The sequence below is a fragment of the Saimiri boliviensis genome, chromosome 2, assembly GCF_048565385.1.
Source record: "Saimiri boliviensis isolate mSaiBol1 chromosome 2, mSaiBol1.pri, whole genome shotgun sequence".
NCBI classification, from domain to species: domain Eukaryota; kingdom Metazoa; phylum Chordata; class Mammalia; order Primates; family Cebidae; genus Saimiri; species Saimiri boliviensis.
In genome coordinates this window covers 82347235-82353804 of record NC_133450.1, presented here as the reverse complement: position 1 = coordinate 82353804, position 6570 = coordinate 82347235, and positions in this window count along the sequence as shown.

The window sequence follows — 6570 nt, the reverse complement described above, 5'->3', positions numbered from 1 at the left end:
TCCTAGAAGTTTCACTTAGGATCACAGAGTTTCATTTTTATGTATTTATTTATTTAGAGACAGGGTCTTGGTCTGTGTCCCAGGCTGGAATATAGTGGTGTGATCCTGGCTCACTGCACCCTCGAACTCCTGGGCTCAGGCGATCCTCCTGCCTTGGCCTCCCAGGATCACAGAAGAGACCGAGGAATCCTCTGGTAAGAACTTCTCATTTTATAGAGAGGAGAATTGAAGCCCAAAGAAATGGAATGACTTAACCCAGGTCACAAAGGGAGCTGGAAGTAATGCTGGGATTTTCCAAGGCAAATCAAAAGTTGGGATCAGTGAATTTATCTATTGCATAATTTTGCCAGTATTCCCTTTGCCCATCAAGGATACCACATCTAGTCTAAAAAGCAGACAGATGAATCCGAGGGAGAATATGACCTGAGTTCCCAACAGCTTTCTTGTTCTAGCCCATTCTGTAATCTACCTGAATTTCTGCCCTTTATTCTGTAACAACCCCCTTATAACAAATTATCTTTTCTTGCACATAGGATAGCAAAAATTGAGATGGCCTAGGCTCAAATCCTCATTCCTACATTTACTAGCTGTGTTTCCTGGGGCAGTTTCTAAATCTCTGCCACAGTATTTTTTGTGTTTTATTTTTGTTTTGTTTTGTTTTTTACTGTAAAATGGAAAAAATCCTAGTGTAGAGTTTTTGTGAGGATTAAATTAGATAATGCAGTTAAAGTACTTAGTGTAATATCTGGCATTCACTCAACAAAGATTAAGCACTTATTATGTGCCAGACACTGGTACAGAATAAACATTCACTCCATGTTACTATTACTATTATTAGAATAGCTCCAGATGAATTCTTCTACTTGAAACTAAAGGAGTTCTGATGAATACATAAATTATTATCTGGAAGTTGTATCTTGAGTGAAAGACCTTCAGAAGAAATATGAAACTAGTTGAGTCAAGCAGAGAGAGGAACAATGAGGATTCCCTCAACTTAGGATGGAAAATTTCCTGGCAGTTCACGTTCTGCTGTTGTAAAACATTGATTAAGCAATTTTCTTGCTGCTGAGGATTCAGACTATGTGCAAACTGAGGATGAAGTGCTTAGGGTTTATGCCAAATATACCAGGCTATTTGAGTGTATTGGTTACCGCTTATAATTTGATAAAGTTCAATGAGAGTGAGACAAATTCCAGCCTACCGATAACCAAATGGAAACAGAGTACAACCAGCAAATTGAAATTACAAGGATCCAGAACAAGAAATTAATCATGTGTCCTGCTAAAGTAAAATGGATTAACACTGTTGACAGCTGGAACGGCTAAAATGAAATGGATAACACTGTTGACAGCTGGAACATTCTGTGATCTGCCAATTAGAATGGATATTTCTGGAAAGAGCCACAGGAGTTGAGAACTCTGAAACAACCTCACTCCCTAAAACTTCCACAGGGCACTCTCTCACTCTCTGCCTGACAAGAACAGATGTGCCTTCAGACAATTCGCCTACCTTGCCCTCCCAAAGGGCTAGGATTACAGGTGTGAACCACCGTGCCCAGGTAGGTGCCTCCCTTTGTAAAGTATAAATATTTTTCTCTTTTTTGGGTTTGCCTTTTGTAACTGAAATATTTATTGCTTACTAGATACACATTTCCCAGATCTCTTGCAGTTACATGGGCTCAGGTGATTAGTTCTGTCAATGGACTATGGTCAACCAAAGAATTTAAAAGCCAGCAAATGAGCCTCCCTATTGAGGAAACCTAGAAACTAAATGTTGAGACGGCAGTGTCACCAGGTCAAAATAGCCCTAGGCTCCAAATTGCCACAGCATTTATAGTCAGTCCTTGTCATTTGTGAGTTATATATTTGTAGATTTGCCTAGTCACTGAATGTGTTTGTAACCCAAAATCAATACTTACAGTGCTATTGAGGTCATTCACAGACTTGTATTGAGAGGTGACAAGTTTGAGTCACCTGGTACGTTCCCAGCTGAGGTAGAACAAGGCTGCTCTGCCTTCTTGTGGTAGCTCTCATGGTGTAAATATTAGTGTCTTTTTTGTTGTCCATCTAATGATGCACTTTTTGCATTTTGGGGCTACTTGTTGGTGATTTCACTGTTTAAAATAACCCTTAAACTTAATGCCAAAGTGTTGTGTGGTGTTCTTTAGTGCAAGAAGGCTGTAATGTGCCTTATAGAGAAAATGTGTGCTAGGAAAGCTTTATTCAGGCATGAGTCACAGTGCTGTTGGCCATGAGTTCAACGTTAATGAGTCAATAATATATATTAAATAAAGTGTCTATAAACAACAACACAAAGAAAACCAAGGTTATATAGTTGATCAGTTGATGAAAATGTTGTGGCCAGAGGCCCACAGGAACCTAACCCTGTATTTCCCCTGGGAGCAGTGAATCAGTAGTCACTAATTCAGTTGTTTGCAGCAACTTTATAAAACATAACTATTACAAATAAAAAAAGTTTACTATACCTTGAACAGTTACCCAACCAGTACTGGAAACTTCATGAGTGAATAATAAGCCTTTCTTATACTAAACCACTGAGATTTAGGGGTTAATTTATTCTTGCAGCACAACCTTTGACTCTTGTGATTAAGATAGTTAAATTATGTTTCATTTTGATATCAGGTCTCTGAATTCTGGGTCTTCATTCCATATTTATTAGTCTGGTGACGCCAAGAAGTTTCTATAATTCACTTATCTGTAAAATGGAGATACTATTACTTACCCACCCAATTTTGCTCATTCACTTATATTATAAAGTGTCTATGATGAGCCAGGTACTGGAACAGATCCACTAAATCTTACCACCACTATGATTAGACTAGCTCAAGATGAATTATTCTTCTGCAACTTAAATAATGTTTTTTTTTTTTTTTTTTGAGATGGAGTTTTGCTGTTGATGCCCAGGCTGGAGTGCAATGCACAATCTCGGCTCACTGCAACCTCCCCCTCCTGGGTTCAAGTGATTCTCCTGCCTCAGCCTCCCAAGTAGCTCACTACCATGCCTGGCTATTTTTTGTATTTTTTAGTAGAGAAGCGGTTTTGCTATGTTGGCCGGGTTGCTCTCAAACTCCTGAACTCAGGTGATCCACCTGCCTCGGACTTCCAAAGTGCTGGGATTACAGACGTGAGTCACCATGCCCAACCAACTTAAAGAATTTTAATACAAAAATTGGTACAAGAAATAGCACCTTAAGTCAAAGATCTTCAGACAAAATACTAAAAAAATTAGGCAGCGAGGAGATCTTTGGGGACTCCTCCAACCCACAAAAATTGTTTGGCACTTCTTATTGAGAGTAGAATAGGAAAAACAGGTTGGAAGAAGTGACAACAAGTTCAGTTTTGGACATATTACAACACAGTGGTAACTCCATCTCTACAAAGAAATTTTAAAAATTAGCCCGGTTGTGGTGGTATGTGCCTGTAGTACCAACTACTTAAGAGCCTGAGACAGGAGGATCACTTGAGCCTGGAAGATCAAAGCTGCAGTGAGCTATGATTGCATCACTGCATTTCAGCCTGGGTGAAAGAGCAAGACCCTGCTCAAAAACAACAAAACAAAAACAAACAAACAACCAGAAAACAGGGGAGGAGATAAAATTACTGTCTTCGTGGAAGTTTTATCATTTGTTCAGAAGAGGAACTAGTTAGGAAGAACAGGAATTTCTGTTTTGTTCACTCATTAATATATCCCAAGTGTCTAGAACAATGTTTGGAACATACAAACTCAACAAATCTGCTGACTAAACTTCCATTCCTGTAGAAAAAAGCCAGATTGTTTTCATTGAGGAAAGAGTTAAAGAATCAAATGCAGAATGCATAGACCACTGGAAGGTATCAGCTATAGAAAGGCAGGAGCGGGTGGGCGCAGTGGCTCACGCCTGTAATCCCAATACTTTGGGAGGCCAAGCAAGACGGATTACTTGAGGCCAGAAGTTCAGCACCAGCCTGGCCAACATGGCAAAAACCCATCTGTACTAAAAATACAAAAATTAGCCAGGCATGGTGGTGTGTGACTGCAGTACCAGTTACTCGGGAGGCTGAGGCACAATCACTTAAAACCAGGAGGTGGAGGTTGCAATGAGCAGAGACTGTGCCTCTGCACTCCAGCTTGGGCGACAGAGCGAGACTCCATCTCAAAAAAGTCAGGAAGAGACTGATTTGAGTAATAATAAAACTCCAGTCTCTTCCACAGCCAGCTCTGCGTGGGAAAAAGAAAGAAAAAAAGAGAGGGAGAGAGAGCGAGAAAGAGGGAGAGAGAGAGAAAGTAAGGAAGGAGGGAAGGAGGGAAGAAAGGAAGAAGAGAGGGAGGAAGGGAGTGAAGGGAGAGAAAGAGAAAGAAAAAAAGAAAGAGAGAGAGAGGAAGAGAAAAGGGAAGAACAGAAAAGAAAGTCAGCAGGGTACATCTGTGTAGTGTCTGGGGGGAAAAAAGAGGAGGGAACATTCACCAAATATTTATAAAGCAGTGCCTCTGAATCTTCTTTTTTTGGCAACCTCTGCTACCCAGGTTCAAGCAATTTTCCTGCCTCAGCCCCCAGAGTAGCTGGGATTAGAGGCACCTACCACTGCACCTGACTAATTTTTGTAGTTTTAGTAGAGATGGGGTTTCACCATTTTGGCCAGAGCTGGTCTTGAACTTCTGACCTCATGATCCACCTGCCTTGGCTTCCCAAAGTGCTGGGAATACAGGCATGAGCCACTGCACCCAGTTGCTGTTGAATCTTTTATGTGCAGCTACATAATCTGATTCAGTAGGCCTAAGGGATGGGGCCTGAGATTCTATACTTTTTTTTTTTTTAAGATGGAGTCTCGCTCTGTCACCCAGGCTGGAGTGCAGTGGCGTGATCTCGGCTCACTGCAACCTCTGCCTACCGGGTTCAAGCAATTCTCCTGCCTCAGCCCTGAGTAGCTGGGATTACAGATGCGCGCCAACGCACCCAGCTAATTTTTGTATTTTTAGTAGAGACGGAGTTTCACCATGTTGGTCAGGCTGATCGTGAACTCCTGACCTTGTGATCCACCTGCCTCGGACTCCCAAAGTGCTGGGATTACAGGCATGAGCCACTGCACCCGGCTCCAAACTTATTTTTTAAGTTATTTATTTTCGTAGCCTTGTGATAGTTAAAGAGATTCTACACTTTTTTTTTTTTTTTTTTTTTGAGATAAACTTTCACTCTTGTTGCCCAGGCTTGAGTGCAACGGCACGATCTCGGCTCACTACAACCTCCGCCTCCTGAGTTCAAGCTATTCTCCTGCCTCAGCCTCCCAAGTAGCTGGGAGTTCAGCATGCACCACCACACCTGGCTTATTTTGTATTTTTAGTAGAGATGGGGTTTCTCCATGTTGCTCAGGCTGGTCTCAAACTCCCGACCTTGGACCTGGGGTGATTCGCCTGCCTCAGCCTCCCAAAGTGCTGGGATTACAGGTGTGAGCCACCGCGCCCAGCAGAGATTCTACACTTCTGACAAGTGACCAGATGAAGCCAATTCTGCTGGCCTTCTGAGCAATGCTACTGTGAGCAATGCTACTCAAGAGCATCTCCTTTGTGGATAATATATGTAAGATTTATGAAATAATGCTTCCTTATTGTTTTATTATGTTTATTATATTCTGATTGCCAAATTCAATGGATGATGCTCCAGTCCAGCTCTTATTTATTTATTTATTGAGATGGAGTCTTGCTCTTCGCCCAGCTGGAGTGCCATGGCGCAATCTTGGCTCACTGCAACATCTGCCTCCCAGATTCAAGCAATTCTCTTGCCTCAGCCTCCCAAGTAGCTGGAACTACAGGTATGTGCCACCACACCCAACTAATTTTTGTATTTTTAGGAGAGACAGGGTTTCACCATGTTGGCCAGGATGGTCTCCATCTCTTGACCTTATGATTCACACATCTCGGCCTCCCAAAGTTCTAGGATTACAGGCGTGAGCCACCACGCCCGACCCAGTCCAGCTCTTATCGGACCATTCCTTTCTTAAAATTCTGTCTTGGTTCTAGGGACATTGCTCCAAATGGTTATGTTTCTATCTCTTCATCTATTCCCTCTCATGCTTCTTTGCTGGCCCTACTTTCTCTTTCTATCCTTTAAACATTTGTTTCTCAGGTTTCTGTCTTCAGCCTTTTCTTCTAATAATTTGTTTGACAGAGTCTTGCTCGGTTACCCAGGCTGCAGTGTGCTGGCTCATTCACAGCTCACTGCAGCCTCAACTTCCCAGGCTCAAGCCATCCTCTCACCTCAGCCTCTTGAGTAGCTGGGACCACAGACACATCCTACCACCATACCTGGCTAATTTTTTTTGGTGGAGATGGGATCTCACTATGTTGCCCAGGCTATTCTTGAACTCCTTGGCTCAAGCAATCCTCCTGCCTCAGCCTCCCAAGTAGTTGGAATTATGGGCATGAGCCACCAACCACATCCAGCCTTTAAAAAAAAAATTGTCTTGTAGAGACAGGTCTCACTATGTTGCCCAGGGTGGTCCTGAACACCTGGCCTTAAGTGATCCTCCTACCTTAGCCTTCCAAAGGGTTAGGATTACAGGTGTGAGCCACCAC